Here is a 19,972-nt window from a genome sequence, read left to right as displayed (position 1 = left end):
AGGCACTGGTGGAGGTTGGGAGGAGTATGTATATACGTGCATTCAGTTCAGTCCAGTTCAGTCGCTCAGTCGTGTCCGACTCTTTGCAACCCCATGAATCGCAGCATGCCAGGCCTTCCTGTCTATCACCAGCTCCCGGAGTTTACTCAAACTCATGTCCATCGAGTCGGTGATGCCATCCAGCCATCTCATCCTCTGTCGTCCCCTTCTCCTCCTGCCCCCAACACCTCCCAGCATACATTAGGGGGCCATTAACAAATAAACAAATAATTCTATAGACTATGATCTGTACTATACATAATAAAGGATCAGAAAACTATCCCATCCTAGCTCAGGTGGGGGTGAGTAAGTTGCAAAGGAGAGGAGTAAGAAAACAAGAGAAGTGGTAAGGAAGACAAGAAGTTAGACAAGCAGAGAACCCTCTTAGCAGAGGGGCTGGTATGTGCAAAGTCATGGACTTGTGAGCTATTCTTTGCTTCAGTTCAGTTCAGTTGCTCAGTCGTGTCCAACTCTTTGTGACCCCATGGACTACAGCACGCCAGGCCTCCCTGTCCATCACAAACTCCTGGAGTTTACTCAAACTCATGTCCATTGAGTCGGTGATGCCATACAACCATCTCATCCTCTGTTGTCCCCTTCTCCTCCTGCCTTCAATCTTTCCCAGCATGAAGGTCATTTCAAATGAGTCAGTTCTTCGCATCAGGTGACTAAAGTATTGGAGTTTCAGCTTCAGCATCAGTCCTTCCAATGAATATTCGGGACTGATTTCCTTTAGGATTGACTGGTTGCATCTCCTTGCAGTCCAAGGGACTCTCAAGAGTCTTCTCCAACACCACAGTTCAGAAGCATCAATTCTTCAGCGGTCAGCTTTCTTTATAGTCAAATTCTCACATCCATACATGACTACTGGAAAAACCATAGCTTTGACTAGATGGACCTTTGTTGGCAAAGTAATGTCTCTGCTTTTTAATATGCTGTCTACGTTGGTCATAACTTTTCTTCCAAGGAGCAAATGTCTTTTAATTTCATGGCTGCAATCACCATCTGCAGTGGTTTTGGAGCCCAAGAAAATAAATTATGTCACTGTTTCCACTGTTTCCCCATCTATTTGCCATAAAATGATGGGACCAGATGCGAGGATCTTCGTTTTCTGAATGCTGAGCTTTAAACCAACTTTTTCACTCTCCTCTTTCACTTTCATCAAGAGGCTTTTTAGTTCCTCTTCACTTTCTGCCATAAGGGTGGTGTCATCTGCGTATCTGAAGTTATTGATATTTCTCCCAGAAATCTTGATTCCAGCTTGTGCTTCCTCCAGCCCAGCATTTCTCATGATGTACTCTGCATATAAGTTAAATAAGCAGGGTGACAATATACAGCCTTGAGGTACTCCTTTCCCAATTTGGAACCAGTCTGTTCCAGTTTGTTCCATGTCCAGTTCTAACCATTGCTTCCTGACCTGCATATAGGTTTCTCAAGAGGCAGGTCAGGTGGCCTGGTAGTCCCATCTCTTTAAGAATTTTCTAGAGCTTGTTGTGATCCACATAGTCAAAGGCTTTGGGATAGTCAATAAAGCAGAAGTAGATGTTTTCTGGAACTCTCTTGCTTTTTCGATGATCCAATGGGTGTTGGCAATTTGATCTCTGGTTACTCTGCCTTTTCTAAATCCAGCTTGAACATCTGGAAGTTCATGGTTCACATATTGTTGAAGACTGGCTTGGAGAATTTTGAGGATTACTTTACTAGCATGTGAGATGAGTGCAATTGTGCGGTAGTTTGAGCATTCTTTGGCATTGCCTTTCTTTGGGATTGGAATGAAAACTGACCTTTTCCAGTCCTGTGGCCACTGCTGAGTTTTCCAGTTTGCTGGCATATTGAGTGCAGCACTTTGACAGCATCATCTGTGCCTGAAGAACTATGGACGGAGGTTTGTGACATTGTATAGGAGGCAGATATCAAGACCATCCCCAAGAAAAAGAAATGCAAAAGGACAAAATGGTTGTCTGAGGAGGCCTTACAAATAGCTGTGAAAAGAAGAGAAGCTAAAGGCAAAGGAGAAAAGGAAAGATATACATATTTGAATGCAGAGTTCCAAAGAATAGCAAGGAGAGATAAGAAAGCCTTCCTCAGTGATCAATGCAAAGAAATATAGGACAACAATAGAATGGGAAGACTAAAGATCTCTTCAAGAAAATTAGAGATACCAAGGGGAGAGTTCATGCAAAGGTGGCCACAATAAAGGACAGAAATAGTATGGACCTAACAGAAGCAGAAGATATTAAGAAGAGGTTGGAAGAATACACAGAAAAACTACACAAAAAAGATCTTTATAACCCAGATAACCACGATGGCATGATCACTCACCTGGAGCCAGACATCCTGGAATGCAAAGCCAAGTGGGTCTTAGGAAGCATCACTAAACAAAGCTAGTGGAGGTGATGGATTTCCAGTTGAGCTATTTCAAATCCTAAAAGATTCTTTGTTTGGAATTGCTCACTTGCAGAGACATAGCACGTGATAGGAGATGAGTTCCAGGCTGGGCCATTGAAACAGTAAGGGCTTTGAAGGTTGAGCTAGCCTGAACTTTATCCTGCTGACAAAGGATGCTACAGGCTATAAAGCAGGGGAATTACATCATTAGGTTTGCACTGAGAAAAGAATTTTAGAAGCACCGAGGAAGATGGAGATATAAAGCTAATAAGGAAGCTAGTAATTCAGGTGAGAAATTCTTATGGCCTCAACTAAAGCAGTTGAATTGGGGCTGGTAGGTAGGTAGATGTTCAAAAGGCCAGACTGTCATGTCTAGGTGACAGACTAGAGGAAGATAAGGAAAAATACAAGATGATCTCAAGTTACCTGTGTTGCTACTGTGATTTTTTTCTGTTTTCTCACTTTTTTTGATGGCACTGCCAGTACAGAAGAGCAAAATAACAAAGTATTCAAGAAGAGGTAACATTAAGAAAGTAATGGTGTATGAAAATCCGTGAACTCTTGATCTCACTGTTGGTAAGTACAGAGCTGTGTGTCTGTTATACAAAAGATGCAAGTATTTGCAGAACTCAGAAATTCCAAAACTAAATGCTGCCAAGTAACCTTTGACTATCTAGTCATCCATTTCAGAGTATATGGTGTATGAGAATAAGATAAATACCTGATTAAGAAAAGTAATTCTGTCTATAGGCAATCAAGCAATAATAATTATAGCTAATATTTATTAAAGTGTTATGGTGTGCCAGATCAGGACAATAGGCAATAATGTCCTTCCTTTTAAAGAGTCATATCAGGGCTACATGGGTACTGCATACGTAGGCTAGATTTGGGAATGAAGGATTGTAAATATACCTGAATAAACATAAAATGAAACTAACTACTCCCACTGGTTACCGAGGCACCTACTGGCCTTTCACCTCCTCACATCTCCCTTATCTGCCCTGTTTTCTGCCTCTGCCTTCCTCCTTCTATCCTTCCTTCTGTGGATCCCTCAGTGGTCTGCTCTCCAGGTTCTGGATGCCTGAAGGAAGAATCTCTGAGTCTACCCCATTAAACCATGTCCCAAGTACCATGGAGAAAAAGGGGACAAACCCTGCCCCTTGAGAGGCACTCAGTCAGGGGGCCCATGAAACAGTCCTCAGGCCTTCTCCAGCTACTCTCAGGGGGGAGTAATCCTTCAGGAACCCCAGGGCTCCCTGTGGTGAGCCTTCTGCTTCTCCAAGCTTCCTAGGGCTCTTTAGTCCCATTCTATTTCATTCAGCTCAGAAAGAAGTGAGGTAGTTAAAAAGTTCAGGTCACAGGCAGCTGACTCACCAGATGTAGAAATTCTACTAGCATGGACTGGTGATCCGCTACCACTGCATGGGAAGCATAAATGCAACTATGTAGCAGGATCTTGGCGATCAATTTAAATCTACTGAAAAAAGATCCAATAGTTTACAAAAAATTAATCTAGTTTCATTCTTTGCTCTCGTGTCCACTGTACATACATAGGAGAATAGTGTGACATACATACACAGGAAAATAGAGTGATAAGACAAAGTCAGGAAATTAACCTTTATCAAAGATAAATCCCTCTTTTGTTGCAGGGAAAACACAAGGAAATAGGAAGGCATGGGTTTCTAGGCCCAGAAATACAGGGATGGTGTGTAGGGGCTAATTGCTACTCAGATGTCTGTTGGTGTGGCTAAGTGTGGGCTCTAGGCCAGATGGCATGGGTTTAGGTTATGGCTCCACCCCTCTAGCTAGAGGACATCTCTGGGCCTCAGTTTCCTCATCTGTGAAATGGAACTACTAATGACACATATTCCATTGAATGCATTGTGGGAAAGTAATGTGTTAAGACCTGTACAAAGCCTGGTACATCAGTAAATGTCAATTAGCTATTATCATCTATTATTTCTACAGAGAAAAAGAGGTAAATAAGTATATCCATTAGGACAAAATAAATGGAGGAATAAGTGGAAACTTTATAAACTGAGGATAGCCAACTGGCTACTGGAATTAATGAGTTATAGAAAAAAAATCTAAGAATAAAATTAAACTTTTACATTGAGTTACTCAAATTTAATCATTAGAGTTAGGAAATAGCTTTTTTACTTTACTTTAATAGCTTTTTTACTTTAATCCATGAAAATGGTACAAAAGTATAAAAAAGAAAGAAATCTGTGTGCATCCTAATACTTCAACTCATAAGGTATAAACAGATAAATATAAACAGTTGCTTTTAGTAAACCTTTCGCTCTTCCTCATTTACTATATTTGTATAAGAGGATATATCTTCCAAAGAATTGTGTGAGCATACATAGCTGGACCTTGCAAAAAAAATATTGTGAAGTAGCTATCCTAAAAGCTTCCTCTCCATTTCTGTGCTTTATATCCAGTAATGCTTAAGTCTGAAACACTTATTTCTTCTATTCATATCCTTTTCTCAACTATAAGAGTATCCACAGAACCTATGCTTTGCAATTGGAGAACAGCCAATTCAGTACACACATACACACAGACACACACACACACACATAGACAGACTGATAGATAGATAAAGAGAGAACCATGTACCCATTATGTTTAACCACTGCTGATGATGTTACAGTAATTTAAAGATGATGATCATAATAGTGACATCAGTTACGACTTCCTGAATCTTCACTGTACATGACACTATATGCAAGGCATTTTCCATATATTATCAAATCTAGATATAGAGAAATCTATAATGCTATTTCCATAACCATATAATAGATCGGATTACTAGGAACTAGAAAGGTTAGTTAATAATGTCCAAGATCCCACAGTCAACAAGCCGTGAAACAGGGATTCTAATTCAGCCAGGTCTGCCTGACTCCAGTACTGTACTTATACTGTGATAAACACCTTATTTATCTTAAGCACGTTGAGAATTACTGTGATTTTTTTTATTGACTTGATTTAGCTATGGCAAAGAGCATTACAGTGACATTTTAATACATTTCTAAATAGTTCCCTAAACTATACTCAAATAGTAAGATTGTTAATATTTATGATAAGAGAGTTGTGCTACTCCATTAGCACTGTAAAGATTCTATTACTTAATATTAATTATGTCTTATTTGCCTTTTAAAAATAAAAGGTATAATTAGAGGCAGTTTTCCTTTTGTCAACTTCTAAATTTAAACACTTTAATCAATTTATCATTTTACTTTCCTTCCCCACCCTCTTCCTTCATCTCAGGTCACTCAATCTTATAAAGATTGTTATTCCAGGGTCTCATAGATGATAATGCCCTGAAGTCACCATGACAAAGAAAAAAGTCTATATAATATTAAATCACAATCTTAAAACTATGCAATTATAAAGATATGTAAAGTTTCTGGACTATCAACTTCTAGAAAATCCTTCATTAGTTCATGCAGTAAACATTAATTGGATGCTTACTGTATGACACATGGGTCAGAGCAGAATAAGTCTCATTTCACACCTTCACATTAAACTCTGTTCCTTTGGCAAGTACCATATAAGAACACATAACACTGACCTCTATGCAAAAAGTCCATATTATAAGGATATTATAGGAAACATAAAACATTCAGTATCACAACCTCTGAGCTATTAAAACTACTTAAATATGGCATCAGTTCTTAAGTTACCTAATTTTAAAAAGTAGTTGAACCTAAGAAAATTATTGAGTCCATTAAAAACTGCATTAAGCTATAGCACCGCTCTAGCATTGCCCTAATTCAGGTTATTTCTGCTTTTCATGCCAATCGCCTTCCTTATGAATTCCTTAAGAACTCACTCTAACTTGAAAACTGTCATAAATCTCAGTTGCTAGAATGCATTTGCTTTACAACTTAACGTGGCCCCTCTTTGGTTCCCTGTTTAAGAAAACTGAAACAAACAAACAAACAAACAAACTTATCCGTTCAGAAGCAGCAGCACAGCAGAGTGGACTGCCTGGCCCGCATACCAGCTCTGCCATTTAGTAGCTGTGGGGCTTTAGCCATCTATTTAGGCTTGCTGAGCCTCACTTTCCTCACCTGCTAAATGACGATAATAATAAAAAGAAAAACCTGCCTTATCTACTTATTTTCTCTCTGGGGAGAGCAGGGGGGCTACCAGAATTGAGTTACATTATCAAAGTTCTTTGGACAGTGTCAAGCACATGCTAAAGTTAATGATATGGTTTTTTAAATAACTTGTTCAAAAAAGTTTAGTACCCTCCCAATTTTTAACATCAAGACTAGTTGAGCATTTAATAAGTACCATTTTCCAGCTAATGCTGACTTCACAAACCACTTATGCCACCAAGAGGACTCTTCCTATTGTTCAAAGTTATTAGACAAGGGATTTCAAGGTGGCTCAGAGGGTAAAGCATCTGCTTGAAGTGCGGAAGACCTGGGTTCAATCCCCGGGGCAGGAAGATCCCCTGTAGAAGGAAATGGCAACCCACTCCAGTACTCTTGCCTGGAAAAATTCCATGGATGGAGGAGCCCGACAGGCTACAGTCCATGGGATCGCAAAGAGTCGCACATGACTGAGCAACTTCACTTGTCACTTGTCCAGTGGTTAAGACCTCCCCTTAATGCAGGGGGTTGTGGGTTCAATTCCTGGTTGTGGAGCTAAGATCCCACATGCCTCCTGACCAAAACACCAAAACACATAAAACAGAGGCAACATTAACAAATTCAATAAAGACTTTAAAAATGGACCACATCAAAAAAATCTTTAAAAAAGAGTTTTTAGACAAAGTGTAGATACATACCTAAATATAAATAAATCCATAAATATAAAGATGTCTTTTATATGTATACATGTACACATGTATATATATATGTGTGTGTGTGTGTAACTTACCTACTTCCCACACAATATATGGGTAAAATGGCCTAAAGTCAAACAAACTCTGTAACCATCTCTTAATATTGACAGAGTTTTCTTTCATAAAACTTTTGAAGAAGAGGAAAAATAACCCACTGTACCAAATGTGAATTAAGACATGATAATGGAACTTGAATTTGAGATTTAGAGAGGTCCATTTATCCTGCCTATACATTATATGGATTTTATACATTATAAGATTCTCCAGACATAATCTTTTACTTCTACTTTTGATAAATGTTAGCTGCTCTGAAATGGTTTTCAGTTAGATCAGTGATTTTCAAATGCAGGTCTTAATAGTTTCCTTTAATTGCACTCCTGCTACAAAGGTTAGGATAACGTCATGACCCCCAGAAACAAATATCTATTCCAGAGTGAACAAAATTTGTCAACAGTTGAATTGGATTTCAGGGGGAGGAAAAAGTTACACTTTTGCTGGTTTTAAAGAATCTGTATTAAATTCACAGAAAAATTACAATGCAATGTAGGATTTTTTCTCAATAGTAACAATTTAGGTCATAGTGAAATCAGTGAAATAAATCATAGCTTATTTTGGTTTTAAGGTTCCCCTCCCCAGCAAACCCTGGGGAAGGAAACAGCTAACCACTCCAGTATTCTGGCCTGGAGAATTCCATGGACTGTATAGTCCACGGAGTTGCAAAGAGTCGGACGGGACTAAGCAACTGTCACTTCACTTCCCCAGTGAAAAAAGGACAGAACTTGAATGAAGATAAATCTGAGGTTTGAATAATAATTTCTTTACCTGACCTGTTCTCTCTTTTCAAACTATTCACCTTTACTTAAAACAAAAAAACCCTATAATTCCATTACCAATCAAGAACTCATTTAATTGCAATAATCTCAGAATATGAAATATTTGAATAAGTACTAAAAAGAAATTTAAAAAATCATGCACATATAAAATATGCAAGTGTTCACATAATTTCAATGGCATACTAGTGTTACTGCTCATACCCAGAGATTTTAGTATCGATTTTAGCAAGTGTCCCTTTTACTAAGGGATTGCTATCTCATTTTACTAGGAAGTGACCTTGAAAGTTACTTCATTCATGAATGAGCATCTCTAAAATAAAAGACTACCTCACCAGACCTCCCACAAGAGTCAGAATTCTTCTCAACTAAAATTTCCATAACACATTTCCCTCTTTCTAATGGACCCTGAATAACCATTTTTCTTATCTGCTCTTGTACATATAATTGTACTCATAAGAGATGTTACTGTTTCTGAGAATATAAAAATAAAAGGATGAGAAAAGGAGCATAAAATTTGTTGCATCCTCTGAATTCAGGTTTGCTTTCTCAATGCAACAGGAACATTTGCATTTACTTATAAATGAATACTAATGACATATGCAGATCCAGCACTGCTCCACAGAAATCACACAGGGAAAGCTAGAGTGGTGCATGGATAGTTCTATTTCCCCAAAGTATTCAGACGAAGAGTGACAGGATTAAAGTCAACATCAATTCTCTGAAGTTGAGTCACAGCTAAATGACACAGTGTGTTAAGAATAATGTTGGGATTTACGGTGAAAGCAAAGCTGGCTAGTGAACATCGTATATGATTTTTGAGTCAACAACTCATGATTGACCACCTACTTTGGGCAAAATGCTGCTTCCTTAAGTAAGTCACTGTTCTACTGTTCTTTTCACACAGCGTAGGAGTAAGCACCCTGCTTCCACTGAAAACTCTTCCGTGTTATTTAAAATAACACTCAGCTCAGCTTTGTGTGTGTACTCCTGCGCTCAGTAAATACTTTTTGAATGAGTGAAAATTCAGTGAGTAAGAAGATTATTCATTCAAAAACATCTGCGTATGCCTGCAAAATGGTAAGAACAATGATGCAGGCATAGTCAACTCTCTGTGGGCAGCAACTTCTCATAAAGAAGTCAAAGGGAGTAATTTCCACATTAAAATGTAAGCATGAGGTCTGGCTTAACCTAGAAACCATGATCCTAGTACTTTTGCAAAACTCTGAAGAGTATGCTGGTAATTTCCCATATAATCTGCTTTAGGCATCCATTTGAAAACATTACATTATTGATGATGTTTCTAAATATGTTATGAATCCAGGAAAGAGTATTTTTAAATAACCCAGAGTAATCTAGAAGGGGCCAGAGCAGTTTGCTGTTGTTGTTCACTGTTAAGACCCCCTGCATGGGAGGCAGTTAGTTTTAAGCCACAGTTTCTTTCCCATCATTATGTTTCTTATAATGTTTTCCTCTGTCTTCATCAGTTCACTAGGGAATGACTCCACATTCCTAAAGAAACCTACCCTGCTGCTCAGTCACTTGGAGGTAAGTAGCATTGCTTTCATTTCTCCTTTTAAAAGCTTCACCAGGAAGAACCACTAGGGTAACTTAAAAAAAAACCTGCTACAACATAATTGATGCCAATAAAAACATTCAAATAGTTTTGATATTCAACTTTGTAATCCCTTTCATTATTTTCAACTTTTTCTTGGAATAGAAGCTGAATATACTTGAAATAAATTGTACTGTGGAAACATTTATCTAAAGCCCTGAAATATGTCAAAACTACTGAGCAAAAAAAGCTTTCAGAAGCACCAGCTTTAAATTACTTCTAGCAAATCAGTTTAGAAAAGAGCACCGTTAAAGAACGCCCACCCACTCTTGCTCCCACCCCCAACCCGACCCTGCTCGCTATTTATCCGACCAAGTTTACATAAATCAGAGAAGAGTTACAGTGCAATTAAATGTATCCACAAAGTAATATGATATAAAGCACTTTGCAAATATTAAACCTCTCCTTACGGGATCAATGTTTTCCATGAAGAAGCTGGTATGCGGAGAGGGAGAGGAAGGGAAAAAGAGAGAGAGAGAAAGAGAGTCCGACCCACCGGGTGAGTACTAAGGAGACCGGGGTCTGAGCGGCAGCTCCCTTGGGTGGGCACCCATAAGCACTCAAAGAGGGAAGCCAGAGAGCGGAGTCCGCCGAGGCGAAGTGATTCCGGAGTTGCGACAGAGGTTTGCTCTCTGTGTATCTGGAACCGTCAGGTAGAGCCTCCGCAGGGGGCTGGGCGCTCCTTCCCCCTCCCCTAAACGCAGGCGGTCGCCCAAGTCCCAGAAGCGGAAGTCTCTGCGCTTCAGTCAGTAGCCACAGCGACCTCGCGCACTTTTTAGTAACAACGGTATGCCCACCCACTCCATTGCATCCACCTCCTGAATGTGTGTGCGCGCGGGCGCGCGCGCGTGTGTGTGTCGGGGGTGGGTGGGAAAGGCTGCGTCAACTGGGGCTGCCCTGGGGCGGGGACAGGTACTTTGAGGGCTGGGGGCCTGCGGGGCGGAGAACGCACCCCACCCGCAAGTTCGCAGAGCCTTTGCCTGCCTGCTGCTTGCCCTCTCCTCCTTCCTGGCGGCTCCGCACTCGCCCAGAGCCGTCTCGCGCTCCGAGCGACAGCCCCACAGCCACTCCAGGAAGTGACTGTGCGGGCCCCCAAACTCTGCTGAAGGCAGTTAACGCGGGTCTTCCCTCCCTCGCAGAGAACCCAGAGCGCTGCGCCCGGCTCAAGGAGACAGACAGACTGACACCAGTGACTGTCAATTTACCCCGAGAATCATCCCTGTCGTTTTCCATCTGGCACTCGTTTAACCCCAAGCCCCAGAGAATGTCTCAAAAGTCTCCTCCAGGCAGTGCCCAAGACAACCGCGCCCCACAAAGCGCTTTGGCTGGCATCACAGCAGGTCACCCCGTGGCGACCTCCTCCCTTCCCATTCCCCACTAATCTACGAACCTTCAGCCCCCAGAGCCCCTCCCTGGCGCGAGGCGGGCAGCAAGCCCTGCTCACCAAGGTCTCCGGCGGCGGCGGCGGCGCGGGCGAGCGTCCGGGGCGCAGGGACCAGCGGCGAGTCGCGCCGGGCCACCGGGCGTCTCCCGCAGTCCCGGCGGCAGTTGGTTCAGTAGTTTCGGACGCCCGGGGCTTTGGCTGCACCGAGAACCAGTCTGCTTGAATGGGAGCGAGCGAGCGGGGCAGTGCGTGCGCGCGTGAGTAAGAGGCGGGCGGGTCCTACACGCCGGCGGCTGCGAGGTCCGGGGCGGGGAGCCGGGAAGGGGAGGAGGCGGGAGAAGTAGTGGAGTTTAGGGCGCGTTTCCTGCACTTCCCGGAGAGGCAGGAGGCAGGTACGACAGGGCGCGCTCCCGCGGCGCGGGCACAGCAGGGGCAGCCGCGGGAGCCGGAGTCCGCGCAGAGCCGGGGCCCGCAGACGCTCTGCGGGCGGAGGTGAGCATCCTCCTCTCCCCACGCCGGCACCGGCGCGGCCCTGGACTCTGAGCGCCGAGCGAAGAGCCTCCTGCGTCCGCGGTGACAGGTCCTCGGGCAGCCTGCTTCCTCCCGATCTGCCTAAAAGAGCGACAGTCAGTGCGGCTGGGATCTTCCCTTCTCGGGTCTTGGAGCCGCCGGGGCCAAGCTGTGTGGGCGCCCGGCTCCCCGCGGCTGCTGCTGTCAGGCCGCCGCCCGGCCCCCGGCGACTGCCTCCGGGAGACGTGCCCAGCTGTGTGCGCACGTATGTGTGTGTCTAAGCGAATGTCTTCCCCTCCATCACTCAGGCACGCGGGAGGGATCGGGTCCCCGGCGACCAGCTGCAGAGTGGCTGCCAGTCCACACCCTCTCGGCTCTCTCCCCACCCACCGCGCCCTTACTCCGCCTCGCCTTCTCCCTCCTCCCCTGCTCCTCCTTCAGCTGCCGCTCCCGAGCTCCCCGAGGCCGGGAAGAAACCGCAGCGAAAAGGGCGGAGGAGAAGGGTGGGGAAGGAAGCGCAGGTGTCTTCTGCCGAGAGCTGGGCGCAGGCACGGGAGCCGCCCGCTGCAGGCAGAGGGCAGGGCCGTACGCGGAGAAGGGGGAGGAGAGGATTTACCCCGAGGCCCCAGTCCTGTCCTGAGCCACCGCGTGTCCCGCCCAGGCGCTGGAGCCGTGGGCCAGGAGCGCGCTGGGGAGGCAGAGTGGGCGCTCAGGGCTCCCCGGCACAGCTTGAAGAACCCCCGAAAGTGACCAGGGTGGCAGAACCCGGGGACACAGAAGTCTCTGAGGAGCTGAGACCGGTCTCTCCGGGGTTAGAGGGGCCTAGACCTGGAGCTTGGGCACACAGCTGTCCGGGGAACTGGAGTGAGGCTTCCCGCAGGCCAGGCGGGAGAGCTGGGGGCTGTGCGAGGTCGGGCGGCTGCGGCAGCGGCGGATCTCAGACTGCTGTATGCCTCCCGAGTCACAGGGGGCGATCACCGCCTAGCTGGGAAGCGGAGAGCAGGGCTCTGCCTTTTTCCCGGTTCCAAATCCCGAACCGAGAGGCACACTAGCCTTCCCAATTCAGTCAGCGTCCCTCCTATCCCTTGCTCCCAGCAGAGCAGTGGGCAGGGGAGTCCACCTGCTCTTTACTGTACTCTCTACCTGGTTGAAAAAAATCCCATCTCATCGGAAACTGATGTGTTTGTTTCTTTTCTAACTCCAGTCCCCTCCCTCATCATCTAGCCCCACCCAACCAACATTTCCCAGAAAACTAATATCTTTCTCATGGACAAAGTTTTCCCCTCTGGAGTTTCATTAAAAAGCAAACAAAAAAAATTTGTTTTTTCTTTTTTTTCTCTCGAGGTAGTAGTTCTCTTACTAATTCCATATTACAAATGCAGTACACGGAAAAGTCCCTTAGGCCGGGAATCACAGCGTTGTTGCTTAGAAGGGCTGGTCTATTTAAAAGTAAAAGTCACAGAATGCAGAATCGAGTCAACCTGGGATCCTGGAGAGAGCTAGTCCATTTAATTAGAGGTCTGTTAGAATGATCACTAGCAACAACACTAGAAAGAATTGTGGTGCTTCCTCCAGGATCCATTCTTTTTTTATTATGGTAATTTCACTTAGTTAATTTAGGCAATCTGAAAATGAAAGATTGGATGCAATTCACAAGGCACAATATTTCTAGATTCTCATTGCAACTGCCACCGCACCACCTTCCCCACACCCACTCTCTCCACTTCCCAAGGTGGTGAACTCAGATCTCAAACTGCACTTTTTCAATTTCAGGATAATACAGCTTGAAGGACAAAGCTGTTGAATTCCAGAAAGAGATAACTTAAACGTAAGTAAACTTATTTACCAACTACTCAGACAAAATCATAAGCTCAGCAGCAACAGCAAAATGTATATTGTTTAATATGTTGAGCAGGAGGAAAGATGGCTGTTTGCCAGAGATGTGATCCATTAACCTCTTTAGCTCATTGTTGGCAACAATGGCATACAATCACATTCTTATGTTTGAAAGACAAGCGATTGTTTTTCCCCCATCTCAAAATCACAATGGCACATTATAGTTTAAAAGAAACCTCAAACAATAAAAGTAATAAGAAAGGAAGAAACACAGTTTGCTTTTTTCTGAACAAATGTTGCTGTTCTGTTTTTCTTGAGGGGAAAAATGCTGATAAGCAATAAAGTCTACAAAGGCATGACAATAGATTTTGAAGAATGCATCGCTCCGTCTATCAGTCTTTTCAATTAGTCAACTTTATTTAAAATGTTTATTTAAATTATCTTTTTATTGGTATTCATTCTTTCTTTTGTGCCAGGAAGATTGCTGAGGAGGACAATGGGGTGAGATGAATCTGGTTTCTCAGAATCTGTCTTGTTTCAGGTTTATGTCTGGCAGGAAAGGAACAAGGAGCAGCCTGTGCTTTCTCAGCAATCCTACCTTCTCCTCAGAGAACCCTCAGCTCTGTAGCTGACGGACTAAGAGATTGTCACAGTGATTTTGCCTAGCTTGGGCAAGATCATACCTGGGGCTGGGAGCAGGTACAACGCCAGAAACTATGAAGGAATGCTCTGGAAAAAAGATTCTACCTAGCCTCTGGTTGGAGGATTAGATCAGGGTATGTAACCTTCTCTATGTGATGCTCTTCTGCTCCTCAAATAATAGTAGAAACATGTTAGACCTGTGTGAAATTAAATGAATAAAACTAAACACCAGATAAAGAGGTACAGCCAACAAATCTTTTTAAAATGCAGTTTTGAAAATGGTTGCAGATTCATTGGTTTGATTTAGTCACCAAAGCCAAATAAAGTGCACAGTAATGAAAACCTTTGGTCAATTAGAGTGTTCATTTGGTGAAGAATTTTTTGTTTTTTTCTGAGCATCATCACACGCTCTTGTCTCATAAAGATGCAACCATTAAATATTTTTCAGCTTACAGTTTCAAATAGAGGCCATCCTCTCAGAAACGTATACACGTTTGTCATTATTAGGGGATATTTGATTTGTTTTCCAGCTATATCTTTTCTTTTTTAAATGAGCCAATCCCTGACATTTAGATTCAGTTGATTATGTAAACATTTATTGAAAAGGAGCTTTTTGTGCCAATCACTGAAAACCAAAAGATGAATAAAAGAAGCCTCTGCTCTCATAGGCTGATTCAGTAATAACTAGGATTATCAGGTATTTGTTGGTCAGTCACCCAGTCACGTCCAACTCCTTGTGACTCCGCGGACTGCAGCACACCAGGCCTCCCTGTCCCTCACCATCTCCCAAAGTTTGCCCAAGTTCATGTCTGTTGCATCAGTGCAGTCTTAGATCTTTTGTTGTTGTTGTTCACTCAGGTGTGTCCAACTCTTTGTGACCCCATGGACTGCAGCACTCCAGGCTTCCTTGTCCTTCACCATCTTCCAGGACTTGCTCAAACTCATGTCCATTGAGTCAATGATGCCATCTAACCATCTCATCCTCTGTCTTCCCCTTTTCCTCCTGTCTTCTTTCTTTCCCAGCATCAGGGTCTTTACTAATGAGTCTTCACATTAAGTGGCCAAAGTATTGGAAAAATACTTTGTACAAAGTATTGGCCAAGGCTTTTCGCATCAGGTAGCCAAAATATTGGAGGTTCAGCTTTAGCATCAGTCCTTCCAATGAATATTCAGGACCGATTTCCTTTAGAATTAACTGGTTGGATCTCCTTGTAGTCCAAGGGACTCTCAAGAGTCTTCTCCAACACCACAATTCAAACACATCAATTCTTCGGTGCTCAGCCTTCTTTATGGTCAAACTCTCACATCCATACATGACTACTGGAAAAACCGTAGCTTTGACTAGATGGACATTGATCTGTAAAGTAATGTCTCTGTTTTTTAATATGCTGTCAAGGTTTGTCATAGTTTTTCTTCCAACGAGCAAGCGTCTTTTAATTTCATGGCTGAAGTCACCATCTACAGTGATTTTGGAGCCCAAGAAAATAAAGTCTCTCCCTGTTTCCATTGTTTCCCCATCTGTTTGTCATGAAATGATGGGACCGGATGCCATGATTTTCATTTTTTGAATGTTGAGTTTTAAGCCAGCTTTTTCACTCTCCTTTTTCACCTTCATCAAGAGACTCTTTAATTCCTCTTTACTTTCTGCCATAAAGGTGGTGTCATTTGCATATCTAAGGATATTGATGTTTCTCCAAGCAGTCTTGATTCCAGCTTGTTCTTCATCCACATCTCCATGCTACATCACTGTATTTGAATGTCTCTTGTATGAAAATTCTGGCTTTCTATTATGTTAGGAAATGTTTAGCACAGTCAGAGGCCTAAAAGTATAAGGCCACAGCTGATTATAAGGGAACTATATCTTATTCAAGAAATGGGTCCATAGATCTGATGTTAGAAATAATGAGAAAAAAAAAAAAAAGAAACAATGAGGATTTAACTCTCTCTAGGTCCAGACCAGTGCTGGCTAATAGAAGTATCATGCAAAGCATAAATGTGAGCTACATGTACAATTTTAAATATTCTATAGTTCATTTAAAAAGTAGAACAAACCAAGTAAAATTTAATAATATATTTTGTTTAACCTAATATATCTGATATTATAACTTTGACATATGATCAATATATAATTATTAGTGAAATATTTTACATTTTACATTATTTTTTACACTGTGATGGGAAGAATTGCTCCCACACCCTAATTCTTAGAACCTGTAAATATGTTCCATTACCTGGTAAAATGGACTTGGCAGATGTAATTAAATGTACAGACCTTAAAATGGGGAGATTATCCTGGATTGTGTTAAGTGGGCTCAACCTAATCACATGAGTTCTTAAAAGTAGAGCATTTGCTCAGGGGCTGAGTGGAAGAGATGTGGTACAAAGAGAATTTAGAGAGATTCAAAGCCAGGGTCAGTGGGACAAGGAGTGAAGGTGACCTTTAGGAGCTCAGTGAGCTACTAGCTGACAGCCAGAAAGGAAACAAAACCCTTGCCCTGTAGCCAGAAAATACTGAATTTAGCCAACAACCTGAGTGATCTCGGAAGCAGTCATCTGCAGAACCCCTAGAGAAGAATGCAGTGCTACTGACACCTTGATTTTGTCCTTAAGAGACTAAGCAGAGGGCTCAGATGAGCCATCTGCACCAGGACTTCTGGACTATAGGACTGTGTGATAATAAATGAATGTTTTAAGTCATTAAATTTATTATAATTTTTATAGTAGCTCATACATGTACTGAGTCTTAAAATCTGGTGTGTATTGCGCACTTCCAGTCAGATGTGTGATCAGTCGTTTCTGACTCTTTGAGACCCCATTAACTGTAGCCTATCAGACTTCTCTGTCCATGGGATTTTCCAGGCAAGAACACTGGAGTGGGTTGCCGTTTCCTACTCCAGGGGATCTTCGCAACTCAGGGATCAAAACTGCGTCTCCTGTGTTGGCAGGCAGATTCTTTACTACTGTGCCACCAGGGAAGCCCCCATTGTAAGCATACAGCTCATCTCAATTTGGACTATTCACATCTCAAGTGTTCAGTAGCCACAAGTAGCTAATGGTGATTGTATTGTACAGTGCAATTCTAGACCAACAGGAGTAAGATGTGTAGAGAGTGCTAGATCTGTAGGCTAAATATGTCACCATCTGGAGAGAGAAGGGGAGAAGGCAATGGCGACCCACTCCAGTACTCTTGCCTGGGAAATCCCATAGGACATGGAGCCTGGTGGGCTACAGTCCATGGGGTCGCGAAGAGTTGGACACGACTGAGTGACTTCACTTTCACTTTTCACTTTCATGCATTGGAGAAGGACATGGCAACCCACTCCAGTGTTCTTGCCTGGAGAATCCCAGGGATGGAGGAGCCTGGTGGGCTGCCGTCTATGGGGTCGCACAGAGTCGGACACAACTGACGTGACTTAGCAGCAGCAGCAGCAGGAGAGAGAAAATGTACAAGGAAAGGAGGAAACTGGCAAGACCTCTCGTGATCCCCCATCCTTGCCCCATGTGAATGGGGTAATCTCACTTATACATAACACAAGTGAGACTGTCTTACAAGTGAGACTGTCAGAATTCACTGCATTCCTATATTTTTGCTTTTACTACCTTGAGGCTACTAATAAAGTCTTTTGAATACTCCATTTTTGTTTCAGTTAAGTTTTGAAGCAGTCAACAGAAGAGTTGTTGCTTCCACTTGACTTAATACTTAAGGTAAAGCATCATTTAGTTCCTGTAGTGGGGTGGGAGACAGTAGTCAAGGATACTCATGAAACTGTCCTAGGAGAAGAGGAATTATGTGGATTGATTTAACAGTCCTAGGAAGGTGGTTCTTTCCTACCAGAGAAACTGTTTTCAATATCAATCTTTAGAGGCCTATATGTTATTTTTATTAAGAAAGGCAGCATGTTTTCTAATTCAAATGGCATTCCATGTTTAGCTTTGTGCAATCATCATTTATTATCTTCCTTAATAAATAAGAATATAAATTCTTACCCTATGAAATCTAGAGCAGGAACTAACCACTGTAATCTGGGACAATTTTAGGATGGTTTTGGCACACAGCTGTAGACCTGGACCAGCTTTAAAAATAGAACATAGACCATGAGCGAGTAGAAGTGGGGGGGGCGGAGGGCTCCAGACTGCAGGGAGCAGTGGGGGTACCAATGCAAAGACCAGAAAGTGACTGGTGAGTTGACTGGCTGATTAAAAGGTCCTTTGACTATACCAAAAATTTTTTGTAAGGAAAGCTATAGCTAATGTTAAAGAGGGAAAGGTTAATTAGCTCTAGATCTGCTCTGTTCAACGTGGTGGCCAAGTGCATTGGAAAAGACCCTGATGCTGGGAAAGACTGAGGTGAAGGGGGTAACAGAGGATGAGATGGTTGGATGGCATCACCGACTCAGAGGACCTGAGTTTGAACAAACTCCGGGAGATAGTGAAGGACAGGGTAACCTGGCATGTTGCCAGGCTTGCAAAGAGTCAGACTTGACTGAGCAACTGAACAATGAAAGCAAAGTGCATGTGGCCATGAAGCTGTTGAAATGTGATTGGTCTGTGAGTATAAAATAAATATTGAATTTCAAAGTCTCAGTGCCAAAAACAACAACAAAAAGAGCTTGTAAATATTTTATTAATAATTTTACATTAATTGTTGAAATGATAACCTTTTAGATACATAGGGTTACATAATTTATGTTATTAAATTACTTTTACCATTGAAAAAGCTTTTTAGATAGAGCTTCTAGAAGATTTTAAATTACATATGTAGCTTGCATTTTACTTCTACTGGCCATCATTGCTGTAGACTAAGTGCTTCTCATACTTTAATGTATATATGAATCACTGTGGAATCTTGTTAAAATGCACTTTAGAAACTCCCAGGTAAACTGCTGCCATGGTTCTTGGGTCACACTTTGAATATCACAATAATGTTTTACAATTTCACCTGCAATATAGAACCATTTAAGAATTTTTTTTAAAAATCATAATGACCAGATTGCTGTACCCCAAATTAATTAAAGGGATCTCTGAAGTTGTGAGCTGAAGATAAATATTTGTTATAGCTCTCTAGCAGGTGATTTTAACATATTGCACAATTGAGAACCACTGTTTTAGAAGCTCTTGAATAGAGGTGAACTAATTTAAACTTTATTTTGTAGAAAATGGAGAAGTTTATGTATCAAGTGCAATTAATTTGTCACTGGCAAATATTCATTTATTTATTAATTACCCTATGTAAATCATGGTGACTTACAGTCTGCCTTCTAGAAGCTTAAAAACTAGTTACAGAGATAAGATACTTACATAAATAATGGCAAAATAACATAACATAGTTTCAGCATGACTGATACATATATTAAAGTTTATAAGATTCCAGAAAAGGAAGAGTTAGTCTTGGGTGGGATAACTAGTAAATCTTCCTGGTAGAATGGATGTATGAGAAAGACCTGATACAGGGGTTCTCAAACTATAGAATGCATCAGAATCTTCTCAGTAACCAGGGCAAAACCACTATTGTCATGAAACACTGCTAATATCACCCCTCACACCATGAATGAATTATACAACCATTCCTGCATCTCTGTTCCAAAAATTCAAATTCAGAGTCCCCAGTGGGAGGCTGACTAGCTGAGCCCAGATCACATGCTCCAGCCTAGGCTACCAGGAGCCACTGACTATGCACAACTTCTCACCAGCTCTGCACACAAAGGAACTTTTTTCAAAAGCAGGAATGCAGATGCAAGGCTGCTCAGCCTGCCTCCAAACTCCTCACCCTACCCTTGTCAAAATCAGACCAAAATGAAACACAACCAAAGAACCCCAAAACAACCAGTTCAGGAAACAAAATGTCTACCACAGGTAGTATGAATCAA

The 19,972-nt window shown here is 42.4% G+C and overlaps 1 protein-coding gene across 1 annotated transcript in view; it reads right to left on the bottom strand.

Annotated features, from left to right (window-relative positions):
• The window catches only part of HS3ST5 (heparan sulfate-glucosamine 3-sulfotransferase 5), a 294,459-nt gene extending 284,120 nt beyond the window's left edge, over positions 1-10,339 (bottom strand). The window contains exon 1 of the mRNA XM_061131516.1: positions 10,230-10,339. The gene's annotated coding sequence lies outside the window, so the exon portion shown is untranslated. The remainder of the gene's footprint in view (positions 1-10,229) is intronic.
• Between the last annotated feature and the right edge of the window lie 9,633 nt (positions 10,340-19,972).

The sequence above is a fragment of the Dama dama genome, chromosome 28 (assembly GCF_033118175.1).
Source record: "Dama dama isolate Ldn47 chromosome 28, ASM3311817v1, whole genome shotgun sequence".
NCBI lineage: Eukaryota > Metazoa > Chordata > Mammalia > Artiodactyla > Cervidae > Dama > Dama dama.
This window is presented reverse-complemented; position numbering and strand designations above follow the sequence as displayed.